This window comes from Scyliorhinus torazame, chromosome 19, assembly GCF_047496885.1.
Source record: "Scyliorhinus torazame isolate Kashiwa2021f chromosome 19, sScyTor2.1, whole genome shotgun sequence".
NCBI lineage: Eukaryota > Metazoa > Chordata > Chondrichthyes > Carcharhiniformes > Scyliorhinidae > Scyliorhinus > Scyliorhinus torazame.
The window spans coordinates 69,387,087-69,406,979 of record NC_092725.1 but is presented as its reverse complement, the minus strand read 5'-3'; the positions used below and the strand labels follow the sequence as shown (position 1 = coordinate 69,406,979).

General features: G+C 58.0%; 1 protein-coding gene across 1 annotated transcript in view; it reads right to left on the bottom strand.

Moving 5' to 3' along the window:
* aass (aminoadipate-semialdehyde synthase) overlaps positions 1-19,893 on the bottom strand; it is a 151,419-nt gene that overhangs the window by 130,438 nt on the left and 1,088 nt on the right. The gene's annotated exons all lie outside the window — the stretch shown is intronic.

Sequence of the window (19,893 nt, the reverse complement as noted above, 5' to 3'; positions counted from 1 at the left end):
TGGGTCTGGAGTCACATGCAGGCCAGGCCAGGTAAGACAGTAGATTTCCTTCCCTAAAGGGCATTAGTGAACCAGATGTGTTTTTAACGCCAATCGACATTGGTTTTGCGGTCCTCTTTGCACTTTCAATTCCAGGATTTTGCTGAATTCAAATTTCACTTTCTGCAGGGACGGAATTTGAACCTGGGACCCGAGGGCATTAATCTGGTTCTCTGCTTTACTAGTCCAGTTGACAATTCCACTGCGCCACCTTCTCCCCATATGTGAGAATGAGTGAGTGAGTGTGTGCAGGGAACTGTGAGAAACAGAGCAGATGTGTGGGGCTGAGTGAGAGAGACCGAGTGAGTGAGTGGGGCTGATGAGAGAGACCGAGTGAGTGAGTGGGGATGAGTGTGAGAGACCGAGTGAGTGTGTGGGGGTGAGTGTGAGAGACCGAGTGAGTGTGTGGGGATGAGTGTGAGAGACCGGGTGAGTGTGTGTGGGTGAGTGTGAGAGACAGAGTGAGTATGTGTGTGTGGGTGAGTGTGAGAGACCGAGTGAGTGTGTGGGGGTGAGTGTGAGAGACCGAGTGAGTGTGTGGGGATGAGTGTGAGAGACCGAGTGAGTGTGTGGGGATGAGTGTGAGAGACTGAGCGAGTGTGTGTGTGTGTGGGTGAGTGTGAGAGACAGAGTGAGTGTGTGGGGGTGAGTGTGAGAGACCGAGTGAGTGTGTGCGAGTGAGGAGACCAAGTGAGTGTGTGGGGGTGAGGGTGAGAGACTGAGTGAGTGTGGGGGTGAGTGTGAGAGACAGAGTGAGTGTGTGGGGGTGAGTGTGAGAGACAGAGTGAGTGTGCGGGGGTGAGTGTGAGAGACTGAGTGGGTGTGTGGGGGTGAGTGTGAGAGACCGAGTGAGTGTGTGGGGGTGAGTGAGTGTGTGGGGGTGAGTGAGAGAGACCGAGTGATGCATGGGAGCTGAGTGTGAGAGACTGAGTGAGTGTGTGGCGGTGAGTGTGAGAGAACGAGTGAGAGAGACTGAGTGAGTGTGTGGCGGTGAGTGTGAGAGAACGAGTGAGAGAGACTGAGTGAGTGTGTGGCGGTGAGTGTGAGAGACAGAGTGAGTGTGTGAGGATGAGTGTGAGAGACTAAATGAGTGTGTAGGGGTGAGTGAGAGAACGAGTGAGTGTGTGTGGGGGTGAGTGAGTGTGTGTGGGAGACAGTGAATGTGTAGGGGTGAGTGAGTGTGTGTGGGGGTGAGTGAGTGTGTGTGGGGGTGAGTGAGTGTGTGTGGGGGTGAGTGAGTGTGTGTGGGGGTGAGTGAGTGTGTGTGGGGGTGAGTGGGTGTGTGTGGGGGTGAGTGGGTGTGTGTGGGGGTGAGTGAGTGTGTGTGGGGTTGTGAGTGAGTGTGTGTGGGGGTGAGTGAGTGTGTGTGGGGGTGAGTGTGTGTGTGTGGGGGTGAGTGAGTGTGTGTGGGGGTCAGTGAGTGTGTGGGGGTCAGTGAGTGTGTGGGGGTGAGTGAGTGTGTGTGGGGGTGAGTGAGTGTGTGTGGGGGTGAGTGAGTGTGTGGGGGTGAGTGAGTGTGTGGGGGTGAGTGAGTGTGTGGGGGTGAGTGAGTGTGTGGGGGTGAGTGAGTGTGTGGGGGTGAGTGCGTGGGTGTCAGTGTGTGTGTGTGGGGGTGAGTGAGTGTGTGTGGGGGTCAGTGAGTGTGTGTGGGGGTCAGTGAGTGTGTGTGGGGGTCAGTGAGAGTGTGTGGGGGTGAGTGCGTGGGTGTCAGTGAGTTTGTGTGGGGGTGAGTGAGTGTGTGTGGGGGTCAGTGAGTGTGTGTGGGGGTCAGTGAGTGTGTGTGGGGGTCAGTGAGTGTGTGTGGGGGTGGTGAGTGTGTGTGGGGGTGGTGAGTGTGCATTGGTGAGTGAGTGTTTGTGGGGGTCAGTGAGTGTGTGTGGGGGTGAGTGAGTGTGTGGGGGTGAGTGAGTGTGTGGGGGTGAGTGAGTGTGTGTGGGGGTGAGTGAGTGTGGGGGTCAGTGAGTGTGGAGGTCAGTGAGTGTGGGGGCGGGTGAGTGAGGGTGTGGGTGAGTGAGGGTGTGGGTGAGTGAGGGTGTGGGGGTGAGTGAGTGTGTGGGGGTGAGTGAGTGTGTGGGGGTGAGTGAGTGTGTGGGGGTGAGTGAGTGTGTGGGGGTGAGTGAGTGTGTGGGGGTGAGTGAGTGTGTGTGGGGGTGAGTGAATGTGTGGGCGGGTGAGTGAATGTGTGGGCGGGTGAGTGAGTGTGTGGGGGTGAGTGAGTGTGTGTGGGGGTGAGTGAGTGTGTGGGCGGGTGAGTGAGTTTGTGGGGTACAGTGAGTGTGTGGGGGTGAGTGAGTGTGTGGGGGACAGTGAGTGTGTGTGGGGGTGTGAGTGAGTGTGTGTGGGGGTCAGTGAGTGTGTGGGGGTGAGTGAGTGTGTGGGGGTGAGTGAGTGCGTGGGGGTGAGTGAGTGCGTGGGGGTGAGTGAGTGCGTGGGGGTGAGTGAGTGCGTGGGGGTGAGTGAGTGCGTGGGGGTGAGTGAGTGCGTGGGGGTGAGTGAGTGCGTGGGGGTGAGTGAGTGCGTGGGGGTGAGTGAGTGCGTGGGGGTGAGTGAGTGCGTGGGGGTGAGTGAGTGCGTGGGGGTGAGTGAGTGCGTGGGGGTGAGTGAGTGTGTCTGGGTTTGAATGAGTGTGTGTGGGGGTGAGTGAGAGTGTGTGGGGGTGAGTGAGTGTGTGTGGGGGTGAGTGAGTGTGTGTGGGGGTGAGTGAGTGTGTGTGGGGGTGAGTGAGTGTGTGTGGGGGTGAGTGAGTGTGTGTGGGGGTGAGTGAGTGTGTGTGGGGGTGAGTGAGTGTGTGTGGGGGTGAGTGAGTGTGTGTGGGGGGTGGTGAGTGTGCATTGGTGAGTGAGTGTTTGTGGGGGTCAGTGAGTGTGTGAGGGGTGAGTGAGTGTGTGGGGGTGAGTGAGTGTGTGTGGGGGTGAGTGAGTGTGTGTGGGGGTGAGTGAGTGTGTGTGGGGGTGAGTGAGTGTGTGTGGGGGTGAGTGAGTGTGTGTGGGGGTGAGTGAGTGTGTGGGGGTGAGTGAGTGTGTGTGAGTGTGTGTGTGTGGGGGTCAGTGAGTGTGTGTGGGGGTCAGTGAGTGTGTGTGGGGGTCAGTGAGTGTGTGTGGGGATGAGTGCGTGGGTGTCAGTGAGTGTGTGGGGGGGTCAGTGAGTGTGTGTGGCGGTGAGTGCGTGGGTGTCAGTGAGTGTGTGTGGGGTTCAGTGAGTGTGTGTGGGGTTCAGTGAGTGTGTGTGGGGTTCAGTGAGTGTGTGTGGGGTTCAGTGAGTGTCTGTGGGGGTGAGTGAGTGTGCATTGGTGAGTGAGTGTTTGTGGGGGTGAGTGAGTGTGTGTGGGGGTGAGTGAGTATGTGGGGGTGAGTGAGTGTGTGTGGGGGTGAGTGAGTGTGTGTGGGGGTCAGTGAGTGTGTGGGGGTCAGTGACTGTGTGGGGGTGAGTGAGTGTGTGTGGGGGGGTGAGTGAGTGTGTGTGGGGGTGAGTGAGTGTGTGGGGGTGAGTGAGTGCGTGGGGGTGAGTGAGTGTGTGGGGGTGATTGAGTGAGTGTGTGGGGGTCAGTGAGTGTGTGTGGGGGTCAGTGAGTGTGTGTGGGGGTCAGTGAGTGTGTGTGGGGGTGAGTGAGTGTGTGTGGGGGTGAGTGAGTGTGTGTGGGGATGAGTGCGTGGGTGTCAGTGAGTGTGTGGGGGGGTCAGTGAGTGTGTGTGGCGGTGAGTGCGTGGGTGTCAGTGAGTGTGTGTGGGGTTCAGTGAGTGTGTGTGGGGTTCAGTGAGTGTGTGTGGGGTTCAGTGAGTGTGTGTGGGGTTCAGTGCGTGTGTGTGGGGTTCAGTGAGTGTCTGTGGGGGTGAGTGAGTGTGCATTGGTGAGTGAGTGTTTGTGGGGGTCAGTGAGTGTGTGTGGGGGTGAGTGAGTATGTGGGGGTGAGTGAGTGTGTGTGGGGGTGAGTGAGTGTGTGTGGGGGTCAGTGGGTGTGTGTGGGGGTGAGTGAGTGTGTGTGGGGTTGTGAGTGAGTGTGTGTGGGGGTGAGTGAGTGTGTGTGGGGGTGAGTGTGAGAGACCGAGTGATGCATGGGAGCTGAGTGTGAGAGACTGAGTGAGTGTGTGGCGGTGAGTGTGAGAGAACGAGTGAGAGAGACTGAGTGAGTGTGTGGCGGTGAGTGTGAGAGAACGAGTGAGAGAGACTGAGTGAGTGTGTGGCGGTGAGTGTGAGAGACAGAGTGAGTGTGTGAGGATGAGTGTGAGAGACTAAATGAGTGTGTAGGGGTGAGTGAGAGAACGAGTGAGTGTGTGTGGGGGTGAGTGAGTGTGTGTGGGAGACAGTGAATGTGTAGGGGTGAGTGAGTGTGTGTGGGGGTGAGTGAGTGTGTGTGGGGGTGAGTGAGTGTGTGTGGGGGTGAGTGAGTGTGTGTGGGGGTGAGTGAGTGTGTGTGGGGGTGAGTGAGTGTGTGTGGGGGTGAGTGGGTGTGTGTGGGGGTGAGTGGGTGTGTGTGGGGGTGAGTGAGTGTGTGTGGGGTTGTGAGTGAGTGTGTGTGGGGGTGAGTGAGTGTGTGTGGGGGTGAGTGTGTGTGTGTGGGGGTGAGTGAGTGTGTGTGGGGGTCAGTGAGTGTGTGGGGGTCAGTGAGTGTGTGGGGGTGAGTGAGTGTGTGTGGGGGTGAGTGAGTGTGTGTGGGGGTGAGTGAGTGTGTGGGGGTGAGTGAGTGTGTGGGGGTGAGTGAGTGTGTGGGGGTGAGTGAGTGTGTGGGGGTGAGTGAGTGTGTGGGGGTGAGTGCGTGGGTGTCAGTGTGTGTGTGTGGGGGTGAGTGAGTGTGTGTGGGGGTCAGTGAGTGTGTGTGGGGGTCAGTGAGTGTGTGTGGGGGTCAGTGAGAGTGTGTGGGGGTGAGTGCGTGGGTGTCAGTGAGTTTGTGTGGGGGTGAGTGAGTGTGTGTGGGGGTCAGTGAGTGTGTGTGGGGGTCAGTGAGTGTGTGTGGGGGTCAGTGAGTGTGTGTGGGGGTGGTGAGTGTGTGTGGGGGTGGTGAGTGTGCATTGGTGAGTGAGTGTTTGTGGGGGTCAGTGAGTGTGTGTGGGGGTGAGTGAGTGTGTGGGGGTGAGTGAGTGTGTGGGGGTGAGTGAGTGTGTGTGGGGGTGAGTGAGTGTGGGGGTCAGTGAGTGTGGAGGTCAGTGAGTGTGGGGGCGGGTGAGTGAGGGTGTGGGTGAGTGAGGGTGTGGGTGAGTGAGGGTGTGGGGGTGAGTGAGTGTGTGGGGGTGAGTGAGTGTGTGGGGGTGAGTGAGTGTGTGGGGGTGAGTGAGTGTGTGGGGGTGAGTGAGTGTGTGTGGGGGTGAGTGAATGTGTGGGCGGGTGAGTGAATGTGTGGGCGGGTGAGTGAGTGTGTGGGGGTGAGTGAGTGTGTGTGGGGGTGAGTGAGTGTGTGGGCGGGTGAGTGAGTTTGTGGGGTACAGTGAGTGTGTGGGGGTGAGTGAGTGTGTGGGGGACAGTGAGTGTGTGTGGGGGTGTGAGTGAGTGTGTGTGGGGGTCAGTGAGTGTGTGGGGGTGAGTGAGTGTGTGGGGGTGAGTGAGTGTGTGGGGGTGAGTGAGTGCGTGGGGGTGAGTGAGTGCGTGGGGGTGAGTGAGTGCGTGGGGGTGAGTGAGTGCGTGGGGGTGAGTGAGTGCGTGGGGGTGAGTGAGTGCGTGGGGGTGAGTGAGTGCGTGGGGGTGAGTGAGTGCGTGGGGGTGAGTGAGTGCGTGGGGGTGAGTGAGTGCGTGGGGGTGAGTGAGTGCGTGGGGGTGAGTGAGTGTGTCTGGGTTTGAATGAGTGTGTGTGGGGGTGAGTGAGAGTGTGTGGGGGTGAGTGAGTGTGTGTGGGGGTGAGTGAGTGTGTGTGGGGGTGAGTGAGTGTGTGTGGGGGTGAGTGAGTGTGTGTGGGGGTGAGTGAGTGTGTGTGGGGGTGAGTGAGTGTGTGTGGGGGTGAGTGAGTGTGTGTGGGGGTGAGTGAGTGTGTGTGGGGGGTGGTGAGTGTGCATTGGTGAGTGAGTGTTTGTGGGGGTCAGTGAGTGTGTGAGGGGTGAGTGAGTGTGTGGGGGTGAGTGAGTGTGTGTGGGGGTGAGTGAGTGTGTGTGGGGGTGAGTGAGTGTGTGTGGGGGTGAGTGAGTGTGTGTGGGGGTGAGTGAGTGTGTGGGGGTGAGTGAGTGTGTGTGAGTGTGTGTGTGTGGGGGTCAGTGAGTGTGTGTGGGGGTCAGTGAGTGTGTGTGGGGGTCAGTGAGTGTGTGTGGGGATGAGTGCGTGGGTGTCAGTGAGTGTGTGGGGGGGTCAGTGAGTGTGTGTGGCGGTGAGTGCGTGGGTGTCAGTGAGTGTGTGTGGGGTTCAGTGAGTGTGTGTGGGGTTCAGTGAGTGTGTGTGGGGTTCAGTGAGTGTGTGTGGGGTTCAGTGAGTGTCTGTGGGGGTGAGTGAGTGTGCATTGGTGAGTGAGTGTTTGTGGGGGTGAGTGAGTGTGTGTGGGGGTGAGTGAGTATGTGGGGGTGAGTGAGTGTGTGTGGGGGTGAGTGAGTGTGTGTGGGGGTCAGTGAGTGTGTGGGGGTCAGTGACTGTGTGGGGGTGAGTGAGTGTGTGTGGGGGGGTGAGTGAGTGTGTGTGGGGGTGAGTGAGTGTGTGGGGGTGAGTGAGTGCGTGGGGGTGAGTGAGTGTGTGGGGGTGATTGAGTGAGTGTGTGGGGGTCAGTGAGTGTGTGTGGGGGTCAGTGAGTGTGTGTGGGGGTCAGTGAGTGTGTGTGGGGGTGAGTGAGTGTGTGTGGGGGTGAGTGAGTGTGTGTGGGGATGAGTGCGTGGGTGTCAGTGAGTGTGTGGGGGGGTCAGTGAGTGTGTGTGGCGGTGAGTGCGTGGGTGTCAGTGAGTGTGTGTGGGGTTCAGTGAGTGTGTGTGGGGTTCAGTGAGTGTGTGTGGGGTTCAGTGAGTGTGTGTGGGGTTCAGTGCGTGTGTGTGGGGTTCAGTGAGTGTCTGTGGGGGTGAGTGAGTGTGCATTGGTGAGTGAGTGTTTGTGGGGGTCAGTGAGTGTGTGTGGGGGTGAGTGAGTATGTGGGGGTGAGTGAGTGTGTGTGGGGGTGAGTGAGTGTGTGTGGGGGTCAGTGACTGTGTGGGGGTGAGTGAGTGTGTGGGGGTGAGTGAGTGTGTGTGTGGGGGTGAGTGAGTGTGTGTGTGGGGGTGAGTGAGTGTGTGTGTGGGGGTGAGTGAGTGTGTGTGGGGGGGGTGAGTGAGTGTGTGGGGGTGAGTGAGTGCGTGGGGGTGAGTGAGTGCGTGGGGGTGAGTGAGTGCGTGGGGGTGAGTGAGTGAGTGTGTGGGGGTGAGTGAGTGAGTGTGTGGGGGTGAGTGAGTGAGTGTGTGGGGGTCAGTGAGTGTGTGTGGGGGTCAGTGAGTGTGTGTGGGGGTCAGTGAGTGTGTGTGGGGGTCAGTGAGTGTGTGTGGGGGTGAGTGAGTGTGTGTGGGGGTGAGTGAGTGTGTGTGTGGGTGAGTGAGTGTGTGTGTGGGTGAGTGAGTGCGTGGCGGTGAGTGAGTGCGTGGGGGTGAGTGAGTGTGTGTGGGGGTGAGTGAGTGTGTGTGGGGGTGAGTGAGTGTGTGTGGGGGTGAGTGAGTGTGTGGGGGTGAGTGAGTGTGTGGGGGTGAGTGAGTGTGTGGGGGTGAGTGAGTGTGTGGGGGTGAGTGAGTGTGTGGGGGTGAGTGAGTGTGTGTGGGGGTGCGTGAGTGTGTGTGGGGCTGAGTGAGTGTGTGTGGGGCTGAGTGAGTGTGTGTGGGGCTGAGTGAGTGTGTGTGGGGGTGAGTGAGTGTGTGTGGGGGTGAGTGAGTGTGTGTGGGGGTGAGTGAGTGTGTGTGGGGGTGAGTGAGTGTGTGTGGGGGTGAGTGAGTGTGTGTGGGGGTCAGTGAGTGTGTGTGGGGGTCAGTGAGTGTGTGCGTGGGTGTCAGTGAGTGTGTGTGGGGGTCAGTGAGTGTGTGTGGGGGTCAGTGCGTGGGTGCCAGTGAGTGTGTGTGGGGGTGAGTGAGTGTGTGTGGGGGTGAGTGAGTGTGTGTGGGGGTCAGTGAGTGTGTGTGGGGGTCAGTGAGTGTGTGTGGGGGCCAGTGAGTGTGTGTGGGGGCCAGTGAGTGTGTGTGGGGGCCAGTGAGTGTGTGTGGGGGTCAGTGAGTGTGTGTGGGGGTCAGTGAGTGTGTGTGGGGGGTGAGTGAGTGTGTGTGGGGGGTGAGTGAGTGTGTGTGGGGGGTGAGTGAGTGTGTGTGGGGGGTGAGTGAGTGTGTGTGGGGGGCGGTGAGTGTGTGTGGGGGGTGAGTGAGTGTGTGTGGGGGGTGAGTGAGTGTGTGTGGGGGGTGAGTGAGTGTGCATTGGTGAGTGAGTGTTTGTGGGGGTCAGTGAGTGTGTGTGGGGGTGAGTGAGTGTGTGGGGGTGAGTGAGTGTGTGTGGGGGTGAGTGAGTGTGTGGGGGTCAGTGAGTGTGTGGGCGGGTGAGTGAGTGTGTGGGGGTGAGTGAGTGTGTGTGCGGGTGAGTGAGTGTGTGGGAGTCAGTGAGTGTGTGGGCGGGTCAGTGAGTGTGTGTGGGGGTGAGTGAATGTGTGTGGGGGTGAGTGAATGTGTGTGGGGGTGAGTGAATGTGTGTGGGGGTGAGTGAATGTGTGTGGGGGTGAGTGAATGTGTGTGGGGGTGAGTGAATGTGTGTGGGGGTGAGTGAATGTGTGTGGGGGTCAGTGTGTGAGTGGGGGTGAGTGAGTGTGTGTGGGGTGAGTGAGTGTGTGGGAGTGAGTGAGTGTGTGTGGGAGTGAGTGAGTGTGTGTGGGGGTGAGTGAGTGTGTGTGGGGGTGAGTGAGTGTGTGTGGGGGTGAGTGAGTGTGCTTTGGTGAGTGAGTGTGTGTGGAGGTGAGTGAGTGTGCATTGGTGAGTGAGTGTTTGTGGGGGTCAGTGAGTGTGTGTGGGGGTCAGTGAGTGTGTGTGGGGGTGAGTGAGTGTGTGTGGGGGTGAGTGAGTGTGTGTGGGGGTCAGTGAGTGTGTAAGCGGGTGAGTGAGTGTGTGGGGTTGTGAGTGAGTGTGTGTGGGGGTGAGTGAGTGTGTGTGGGGGTGAGTGAGTGTGTGTGGGGGTGAGTGAGTGTGTGTGGGGGTGAGTGAGTGTGTGTGGGGGTGAGTGAGTGTGTGTGGGGGTGCGTGAGTGTGTGTGGGGGTGCGTGAGTGTGTGTGGGGGTGAGTGAGTGTGTGTGGGGGTGAGTGAGTGTGTGTGGGGGTGAGTGCGTGGGTGTCAGTGAGTGTGTGTGGGGGTGAGTGAGTGTGTGTGGGGGTCAGTGAGTGTGTGTGGGGGTGAGTGCGTGGGTGTCAGTGAGTGTGTGTGGGGGTCAGTGAGTGTGTGTGGGGGTGAGTGCGTGGGTGTCAGTGAGTGTGTGTGGGGGTGAGTGAGTGTGTGTGGGGGTGAGTGAGTGTGTGTGGGGGTGAGTGAGTGTGTGGGGGTCAGTGAGTGTGTGTGGGGGTCAGTGAGTGTGTGTGGGGGTCAGTGAGTGTGTGTGGGGGTCAGTGAGTGTTTGTGGGGGGTGAGTGAGTGTGTGTGGGGGGTGAGTGAGTGTGTGTGGGGGGTGAGTGAGTGTGTGTGGGGGGTGAGTGTTTGTGGGGGTCAATCAATGTGTGTGTGGGGGTGAGTGAGTCTGTGGGGGTGAGTGAGTCTGTGTGGGGGTGAGTGAGTGTGTGGGGGTCAGTGAGTGTGTGGGCGGGTGAGTGAGTGCGTGGGGGTGAGTGAGTGTGTGTGGGGGTGAGTGAGTGTGCGTTGGGGTGAGTGAGTGTGTGTGGGGGTGAGTGAATGTGTGTGGGGGTGAGTGAATGTGTGTGGGGGTGAGTGAATGTGTGTGGGGGTGAGTGAGTGTGTGTGGGGGTGAGTGAGTGTGTGTGGGGGTGAGTGAGTGTGTGTGGGGTGAGTGAGTGTGTGTGGGGTGAGTGAGTGTGTGTGGGGGTGAGTGAGTGTGTGTGGGGGTGAGTGAGTGTGTGTGGGGGTGAGTGCGTGGGTGTCAGTGAGTGTGTGTGGGGGTGGGTGAGTGTGTGTGGGGGTCAGTGAGTGTGTGTGGGGGTCAATGAGTGTGTGTGGGGGTCAGTGAGTGTGTGTGGGGGTCAGTGAGTGTGTGTGGGGGTCAGTGAGTGTGTGTGGGGGTCAGTGAGTGTGTGTGGGGGTCAGTGAGTGTGTGTGGGGGTCAGTGAGTGTGTGTGGGGGTCAGTGAGTGTGTGTGGGGGTGAGTGCGTGGGTGTCAGTGAGTCTGTGTGGGGGTGAGTGAGTGTGTGTGGGGGTGAGTGAGTGTGTGTGGGGGTGAGTGAGTGTGTGTGGGGGTCAGTGAGTGTGTGTGGGGGTCAGTGAGTGTGTGTGGGGGTCAGTGAGTGTGTGTGGGGGTCAGTGAGTGTGTGTGGGGGGTGAGTGAGTGTGTGTGGGGGGTGAGTGAGTGTGTGTGGGGGGTGAGTGAGTGTGTGTGGGGGGTGAGTGAGTGTGTGTGGGGGGTGAGTGAGTGTGCATTGGTGAGTGAGTGTTTGTGGGTGTCAGTGAGTGTGTGTGGGGGTGAGTTAGTGTGTGGGGGTGAGTGAGTGTGTGGGGGTGAGTGAGTGTGTGGGGGTGAGTGAGTGCGTGGGCGGGTGAGTGAGTGCGTGGGGGTGAGTGAGTGTGTGTGGGGGTGAGTGAGTGTGCGTTGGGGTGAGTGAGTGTGTGTGGGGGTGAGTGTGGGGGTGTGGGGGTGAGTGAGTGTGTGTGGGGGTGAGTGAGTGTGTGTGGGGGTGAGTGAGTGTGTTGTGGTGAGTGCGTGGGTGTCAGTGAGTGTGTGTGGGGGTCAGTGAGTGTGTGTGGGGGTGAGTGCGTGGGTGTCAGTGAGTGTGTGTGGGGGTGAGTGAGTGTGTGTGGGGGTGAGTGAGTGTGTGTGGGGGTGAGAGAGTGTGTGTGGGGGTGAGTGAGTGTGCGTGGGGGTGAGTGAGTGTGCGTGGGGGTGAGTGAGTGTGCGTGGGGGTGAGTGTGCGTGGGGGTGAGTGAGTGTGCGTGGGGGTGAGTGAGTGTGCGTGGGGGTGAGTGAGTGTGCGTGGGGGTGAGTGAGTGTGCGTGGGGGTGAGTGAGTGTGCGTGGGGGTGAGTGAGTGTGCGTGGGGGTGAGTGAGTGTGTGTGGGGGTGAGTGAGTGTGTGTGGAGGGTGAGTGAGTGTGTGTGGGGGGTGAGTGAGTGTGCATTGGTGAGTGAGTGTTTGTGGGGGTCAGTGAGTGTGTGTGGGGGTGGGTGAGTATGTGGGGGTGAGTGAGTGTGTGGGGGGGTGAGTGAGTGTGTGTGGGGGTGAGTGAGTGTGTGGGGGTCAGTGAGTGTGTGTGGGGGGTGAGTGAGTGTGTGTGGGGGTGAGTGAGTATGTGGGGGTGAGTGAGTGTGTGGGGTTGTGAGTGAGTGAGTGTGGGGGTGAGTGAGTGTGTGGGGTTGTGAGTGAGTGTGTGTGAGGGTGTGAGTGAGTGTGTGGGGGTCAGTGAGTGTGTGTGGGGGTGAGTGAGTGTGTGGGGGACAGTGAGTGTGTGGGGGACAGTGAGTGTGTGGGGGACTGTGAGTGTGTGGGGGACAGTGAGTGTGTGTGGGGGTGAGTGAGTGTGTGGGGGACAGCGAGTGTGTGGGGATGAGTGAGTGTGTGTGGGTGTCAGTGAGTGTGTGTTGGGGGTGAGTGAGTGTGTGTGGGGGGTGAGTGAGTGTGTGTGGGGGGTGAGTGAGTGTGTGTGGGGGGTGAGTGAGTGTGTGGGGGTGAGTGAGTGTGTGTGGGGGTGAGTGAGTGTGTGGGGGTCAGTGAGTGTCTGGGCGGGTGAGTGTGTGTGGGGGGTGAGTGAGTGTGTGTGGGGGTCAGTGAGTGTGTGGGCGGGTGAGTGAGTGTGTGGGGGACAGTGAGTGAGTCTGTTGGGGTGTGAGTGAGTGTGTGGGGGTGTGAGTGAGTGTGTGGGGGTGTGAGTGAGTGTGTGGGGGTCAGTGAGTGTGTGCGGGACAGTGAGTGTGTGCGGGACAGTGAGTGTGTGCGGGACAGTGAGTGTGCATGGGACTCAGTGAGTGCGTGGGTGTCAGTGAGTGCGTTGGGAGTCAGTGAGTGTGCATGGGGGTGAGTGAGTGTGCATGGGGGTGAGTGAGTGTGCATGGGGGTGAGTGAGTGTGCGTGGGGGTGAGTGAGTGTGCGTGGGGGTGAGTGAGTGTGTGTGGGGGTCAGAGAGTGTGTGTGGGGGTGAGTGAGTGTGTGTGGGGGTGGGTGAGTGTGTGTGGGGGTGAGTGAGTGTGTGGGGGTGAGTGTGTGTGGCGATCAGTGAGTGCGTGGGGGGTGGGGGTCAGTGAGTGCGTGGGGGGTGGGGGTCAGTGAGTGAGTGGGGGTGAGTGAGTGTGTGGGGGTGAGTGAGTGCGTGGGGGTGAGTGAGTGCGTGGGGGTGAGTGAGTGCGTGGGGGTGAGTGAGTGCGTGGGGGTGAGTGAGTGCGTGGGGGTGAGTGAGTGCGTGGGGGTGAGTGAGTGCGTGGGGGTGAGTGAGTGCGTGGGGGTGAGTGAGTGCGTGGGGGTGAGTGAGTGCGTGGGGGTGAGTGAGTGCGTGTGGGGGTGAGTGAGTGTGTGGGGGTGAGTGAGTGTGTGGGGGTGAGTGAGTGTGTGTGGGGGTGAGTGAGTGTGTGTGGGGGTGAATGTGTGTGTGTGTGGGGGTGAATGTGTGTGTGTGTGGGGGTGAATGTGTGTGTGTGTTGGGGTGAGTGTGTGTGTGTGTGGGGGTGAGTGTGTGTGGGGGTGGGAATGAGTGTGTGTGTGTGGGGGTGAGTGAGTGTGTGGGGGTGAGTGAGTGTGTGTGGGGGTGAGTGAGCGTGGGGGTGAGTGAGTGTGTGTGGGGGTGAGTGAGTGTGTGGGGGGGTGAGTGAGTGTGTGGGGGGGTGAGTGAGTGTGTGGGGGGGTGAGTGAGTGTGTGGGGGGGTGAGTGAGTGTGTGGGGGGGTGAGTGAGTGTGTGTGGGGGTGAATGTGTGTGTGTGGGGGTGAATGTGTGTGTGTGGGGGTGAATGTGTGTGTGTGTGGGGGTGAATGTGTGTGTGTGTGGGGGTGAGTGTGCGTGTGTGGGGGTGAGTGTGCGTGTGTGGGGGTGAGTGTGCGTGTGTGGGGGTGAGTGTGTGTGTGTGGGGGTGAGTGAGTGTGTGTGGGGGTGAGTGAGTGTGTGTGGGGGTGAGTGAGTGTGTGTGGGGGTGAGTGAGTGTGTGTGGGGGTGAGTGAGTGTGGGGGTGAGTGAGTGTGTGTGGGGGTGAGTGAGTGTGTGTGGGGGTGAGTGAGTGTGTGTGGGGGTGAGTGAGTGTGTGTGGGGGTGAGTGAGTGTGTGTGGGGGTGAATGAGTGTGTGTGGGGGGTGAGTGAGTGTGTGTGGGGGGTGAGTGAGTGTGCATTGGTGAGTGAGTGTTTGTGGGGGTCAGTGAGTGTGTGTGGGGGTGAGTGAGTGTGTGGGGGTGAGTGAGTGTGTGTGGGGGTGAGTGAGTGTGTGGGGGTCAGTGAGTGTGTGGGGGTCAGTGAGTGTGTGTGGGGGGTGAGTGAGTGTGTGTGGGTGAGTGAGTGTTTGTGGGGGTCAGTGAGTGTGTGTGGGGGTCAGTGAGTGTGTGGGGTTGTGAGTGAGTGAGTGTGGGGGTGTGAGTGTGTGGGGTTGTGAGTGAGTGTGTGTGGGGGTGAGTGAGTGTGTGGGGTTGTGAGTGAGTGTGTGTGAGGGTGTGAGTGAGAGTGTGGGGGTCAGTGAGTGTGTGTGGGGGTGAGTGAGTGTGTGGGGGACAGTGAGTGTGTGGGGGACAGTGAGTGTGTGTGGGGGTGAGTGAGTGTGTGGGGGACAGCGAGTGTGTGGGGATGAGTGAGTGTGTGTGGGGGTCAGTGAGTGTGTGTGGGGGGTGAGTGTGTATGTGGGGGTCAGTGAGTGCGTGGGGGTGAGTGAGTGTGTGGGGGTGAGTGAGTGTGTGGGGGTGAGTGAGTGTGTGGGGGTCAGTGAGTGCGTGGGGGTGAGTGAGTGCGTGGGGGTGAGTGAGTGTGTGGGGGTGAGTGAGTGTGTGGGGGTGAGCGAGTGTGTGTGTGGGTGAGCGAGTGTGTGTGGGGGTGAGTGAGTGTGTGGGGGTGAGTAAGTGTGTGGGGGTGAGTGAGTGTGTGGGGGTGAGTGAGTGTGTGTGGGGGTGAGTGAGTGTGTGTGGGGGTGAGTGAGTGTGTGGGGGTGAGTGAGTGTGTGTGGGGGTGAGTGAGTGTGTGTGGGGGTGAGTGAGTGTGTGTGGGGGTGAGTGAGTGTGTAGGGGTGAGCGAGTGTGTGTGGGGGTGAGTGAGTGTGTGTGTGGGGGTGAGCGAGTGTGTGTGGGGGTGAGTGAGTGTGTGTGGGGGTGAGTGAGTGTGTGGGGGTGAGTGAGTGTGTGTGGGGGTGAGTGAGTGTGTGGGGGTGAGTGAGTGTGTGGGGGTGAGTGAGTGTGTGGGGGTGAGCGAGTGTGTGGGGGTGAGCGAGTGTGTGTGGGGGTGAGTGAGTGTGTGTGGGGGTGAGTGAGTGTGTTTGGGGGTGAGTGAGTGTGTTTGGGGGTGAGTGAGTGTGTGGGGGTGAGTGAGTGTGTGGGGGTGAGTGAGTGTGTGTGGGGGTGAGTGAGTGTGTAGGGGTGAGCGAGTGTGTAGGGGTGAGCGAGTGTGTGTGGGGGTGAGTGAGTGTGTGTGTGGGGGTGAGCGAGTGTGTGTGGGGGTGAGTGAGTGTGTGTGGGGGTGAGTGAGTGTGTGGGGGTGAGTTAGTGTGTGGGGGTGAGTGAGTGTGTGGGGGTGAGCGAGTGTGTGTGGGGGTGAGTGAGTGTGTGTGGGGGTGAGTGAGTGTGTGTGGGGGTGAGTGAGTGTGTGGGGGTGAGTGAGTGTGTGGGGGTGAGCGAGTGTGTGTGAGGGTGAGTGAGTGTGTGTGGGGGTGAGTGAATGTGTGGGGGTGAGTGAGTGTGTGTGGGGGTGAGTGAGTGTGTGAGGGTGAGTGAGTGTGTGTGGGGGTGAGTGAGTGTGTGGGGGTGAGTGAGTGTGTGGGGGTGAGTGAGTGTGTGTGGGGGTGAGTGAGTGTGTGTGGGGGTGAGTGAGTGTGTAGGGGTGAGCGAGTGTGTGTGGGGGTGAGTGAGTGTGTGTGTGGGGGTGAGCGAGTGTGTGTGGGGGTGAGTGAGTGTGTGTGGGGGTGAGTGAGTGTGTGGGGGTGAGTGAGTGTGTGGGGGTGAGTGAGTGTGTGGGGGTGAGCGAGTGTGTGTGGGGGTGAGTGAGTGTGTGTGGGGGTGAGTGAGTGTGTGGGGGTGAGTGAGTGTGTGGGGGTGAGCGAGTGTGTGTGAGGGTGAGTGAGTGTGTGTGGGGGTGAGTGAGTGTGTGGGGGTGAGTGAGTGTGTGGGGGTGAGCGAGTGTGTGTGAGGGTGAGTGAGTGTGTGTGGGGGTCAGTGAGTGTGGGGGCGAGTGAAGGCTCCTTCCAAGCACCAATCTAGTCCAATCCCATTTTCCAGCACTTTGTCCATAGCCTTTTAATTTCAAGTGCTCACCGAAATGCTTCTGAAATGTTCCCACCTCTACCACCCTTTCAGGTAGTGCGTTCCAGCACTTCTAAAATAATAAATAGGTTATTCCGGTGGCGGCTATGAGCGGGGTCTTCCGGTGGCGGCTATGAGCGGGGTCTTCCGGTGGCGGCTATGAGCGGGGTCTTCCGGTGGCGGCTATGAGGAAGTAAGTCGCACATTTAGTGATTCTCGATCCGGTCGGAGTTTTGGACCTTTTTCCCTGACTCTTTTGTACTTTTGAGCGCTGGATCTGAAAGCAGAGGAACTCAGGCACTGACTCCAGATAAAGTGAATGGAATTAAGGAGCAGAAAGAATCGCAAACCATTGAAGAAGTGGGCAAACAAGGGCAGTGTAGAAGCTGCTGCTGTAGACAATATGGCAAGAGAATACAGGGTTAACGGTAGAGTTCTTGGCAATGTGGAGGAGCAGAGAGATCTTGGGGTCTATGTTCATACATCTTTGAAAGTTGCCACTCAAGTGGATAGAGCTGTGAAGAAGGCCTATGGTGTGCTCGCGTTCATTAACAGAGGGATTGAATTTAAGAGCCGTGAGGTGATGATGCAGCTGTACAAAACTTTGGTAAGGCCACATTTGGAGTACTGTGTACAGTTCTGGTCGCCTCATTTTAGGAAGGATGTGGAAGCTTTGGAAAAGGTGCAAAGAAGATTTACCAGGATGTTGCCTGGAATGGAGAGTAGGTCTTACGAGGAAAGGTTGAGGGTGCTAGGCCTTTTCTCATTAGAACGGAGAAGGATGAGGGGCGACTTGATAGAGGTTTATAAGATGATCAGGGGAATAGATAGAGTAGACAGTCAGAGACTTTTTCCCCGGGTGGAACAAACCATTACAAGGGGACATAAATTTAAGGTGAAAGGTGGAAGATATAGGAGGGATATCAGAGGTAGGTTCTTTACCCAGAGAGTAGTGGGGGCATGGAATGCACTGCCTGTGGAAGTAGTTGAGTCGGAAACATTAGGGACCTTCAAGCAGCTATTGGATAGGTACATGGATTACGGTTAAATGATATAGTGTAGATTTATTTGTTCTCAAGGGCAGCACGGTAGCATTGTGGATAGCACAATTGCTTCACAGCTCCAGGGTCCCAGGTTCGATTCAGGCTTGGGTCACTGACTGTGCGGAGTCTGCACGTCCTCCCAGTGTCTGCGTGGGTTTCCTCCGGGTGCTCCGGTTTCCTCCCACAATCCAAAGATGTGCAGGTTAGGTGAATTGGCCAATGATAAATTGCCCTTAATGTCCAAATTGACCTTGGTGTTGGGTGAAGGTGTTGAGTTTGGGTGGGGTGCTCTTTCCGGGAGCCGGTGCGGACTCGGGGGGCCGAATGGCCTCCTTCTGCACTGTAAATTCAATGATAATCTATGATTAATCTAGGACAAAGGTTCGGCACAACATCGTGGGCCGAAGGGCCTGTTCTGTGCTGTATTTTCTATGTTCTATGTTCTATGTTCTATGGCCGATGTCCGGACCCCGGTGCAGACAGCCCAGCCAACAACGGAGCATTTGCTGATGGCCATCCAAGAAGGCTGAAACGGGACAGTTTAGACCCAATTCAGAAATCAATCGAGCGCCTGGGGCACAGGCTGGATGCCCAGGATGGGACGATCCAGAAGCTGGAGAAGGCGCTGGAGGAGCAGGAGGAGCACCAAACGGTGGTGGAGGCAGAGATGGAGAGGCTGAAGGATCAACAAAAAAGGCTTCTGGAAAAGGTGGAGGACCTGGAAAATAGGTCCCGTCGGCAGAATTTGAGAATCGTTGGTCTCCCGGAGGGGGCTGAGGGAGAGGGTGCCGCGGCGTATGTGGCAGACATGTTCCAGAAGCTGTTGGGGGATGATGCCTTCCCTCGCCCGTTGGAGTTGGACAGGGCACACAGAGCACTGGCGAGGCAGCCGCGAATGAGGGACCCCCCACCCCGAGCGATGGTGGTCAGGATCCACAGGTTCCTGGACAAGGAGCGGGTGCTACAGTGGGCCAAGTGCACGCGGAGCTGCCATTGGAATAACAGTGTCTTGCGCATCTACCAGGATCTGAGCGTGGAGGTGGCCAGAAGGGGGGCAGGCTACAGGCAAGTCAAACAGACTCTGTTTAAGAAGCAGCTGAAGTTTGGGCTGCTGTACCCGATGCGCCTTTAGGTCACGCACGTGGGACGGCACCATTACTTTGAGGAGCCCGAGGACGTGATGGACTTCGCCAAGAGAGAAGGGCTGGTGCCGAACTAAGGACTTTTTGGACTTAAGTTAAAAAGTTACTCAGCGATGTTTACCCGTTTTTCTTGTGTTGTGTTGTTTTTTTTCTCTTCTTTACTCGAGGTTTCACTGGAAAAAGAGGGTAGTTAAGGTACTTGGTGCTGGGGGCTTTTTGTGTTCTGATCGGGGTGGTTGGAAGTGTCTATTATTTATTTTGTTTTATTCGATTTGCACTAGCCTCGGGTGTTCTTTGTTCCTTGGGTTTTTTTTTCCTTCAGAGCTCGAGGGTGGCTGGTTTGGGGAAGTGGTGCTTATGGGCCGGGGTGGGGGGGGGGGGTGTCAGAGGGAACAATAGGTGGGAGACTTGTTGCCGCCGGAGTCGAGAGTCACCAGGCTAGCTGGGTGAGCTGGTCTACGGAAGCCAGGTGGGGGGGGGGGGGGTGTATATAGCTAGTTTATGGTAGGGGTTAGGCTACAGGGTGTTGTTGCTGGGGGGGGGGGGGGGGTAGTTGATCTGCTGACAAGGGAGGGATTTGGGTTTGGTAACATGGAGGAGGTCGCAGGTGGGGGCTGCCAGGAGGCGGGCCAGGGGAAGAGCGACACAGGGGCTAGGGGCGGCCCAAGAAAGGAGATGGCGAGGTGGGGGAGGCACGGTGCCCCTCAACCAGGTTGATCACCTGGAACGTTAGAGGGTTAAACGGGCTGGTAAAAAGGGCACGTGTGTTCGCGCATCTGAGGGCGCTGAAGGCGGACGTAATAATGCTTCAGGAGACTCATCTGAAGGTAGCTGACCAGGTCAGATTAAGGAAGGGCTGGATTAGCCAGGTCTTCCATTCGGGGCTGGACACTAAAACCAGGGGGGTCGCGATTTTGGTTAACAAACGGGTGCAATTCGAAGTGGGTAGTACAATCTCGGATAGGGGAGGCAGATTTGTCATGGTGAGTGGTAAGCTCGAGAGGATGAGGGTAGTTTTGGTCAATGTATATGCCCCAAATTGGGACGATGTGGATTTTATTAAGAGACTGCTGGGGAAGTTACCTGACCTGGACTCGCACAGGCTGATTATGGGAGGTGATTTTAACACAGTCCTTGACCCCGGCCTTGACCGGTCGTGTTCAAAAACGGGTAAGGTGCAGGCAATGGCAAAAGAACTGAGGGGGTATATGGAGCAAATGGGGGGGCTGATCCATGGAAGGCTAGTCGACTGACGGGGAAGGAGTTTTCGTTCTATTCACATGTTCATAAGGTGTATTCCCAAATCGATTTTTTCATCATGAGCAGCGATTTGCTGGCGGGAGTGACAGACGTAGGATATTCAGCGATCGCTATTTCGGACCATGCTCCACACTGGGTTGATCTGCAGGTCTGCAAGGAAAGTTTTCAGCGCCCTCAATGGAGGCTAGATGTTGGTTTGTTGGCAGATGAGGCGGTGTGTGAGAGGGTGAGGAAATGTATGCAAAACTACCTGCAGGTCAATGACACAGGGGAAGTCTCAGCTGCGGTGCTTTGGGAGGCGCTGAAGGCAGTGGTGAGAGGGGAACTGATCTTGATTCGAGCACATAGGGACAGGACGGATAGGGCAGAAACGGACTGACTGGTAAAGGAGATCTTACAGGTAGACAGGAGATATGCGGAGACCCCAAGGGCAGAGCTATTAAGGGTACGACGAGGGCTACAGGCTGAGTTTGGGGTGTTGTCCACAGGTAAGGCTGTGGAGCAGCTTAGGAAGGCGAGGGATGCGATCTATGAGCACGGGGAGAAAGCCAGTAGAATGCTGAGGCAGCCAGGGAAATAGGGAAGGTAGTCGCCGGGTGGGGGAGAAACTTGGTAGGAGATCCGGCAGGGCTGAACAAGGTGTTCAGGGACTTCTATAGTAAGCTTTACACCTCGGAACCCCCTGCGGGGCCGGAGAGGATGAGGGGCTTTCTGGATGGACTGACCTTCCCAAAAGTGGGGAGGGGGTTGGTGGACGGGCTGGGGCCCCCGATTAGGACCAAAGAAATATTGGGGGGCTTGAGGGCCATGCAATCGGATAAAGCCCCGGGGCCAGATGGGTATCCGGTGGAGTTTTATATAAAGTTCTCTGAGATAGTGGGGCTGGTGCTGATTAGGGTTTTTAACGAGGCAAGAGACAGAGGGGTTTTACCCCCGACGATGTCACAGGCC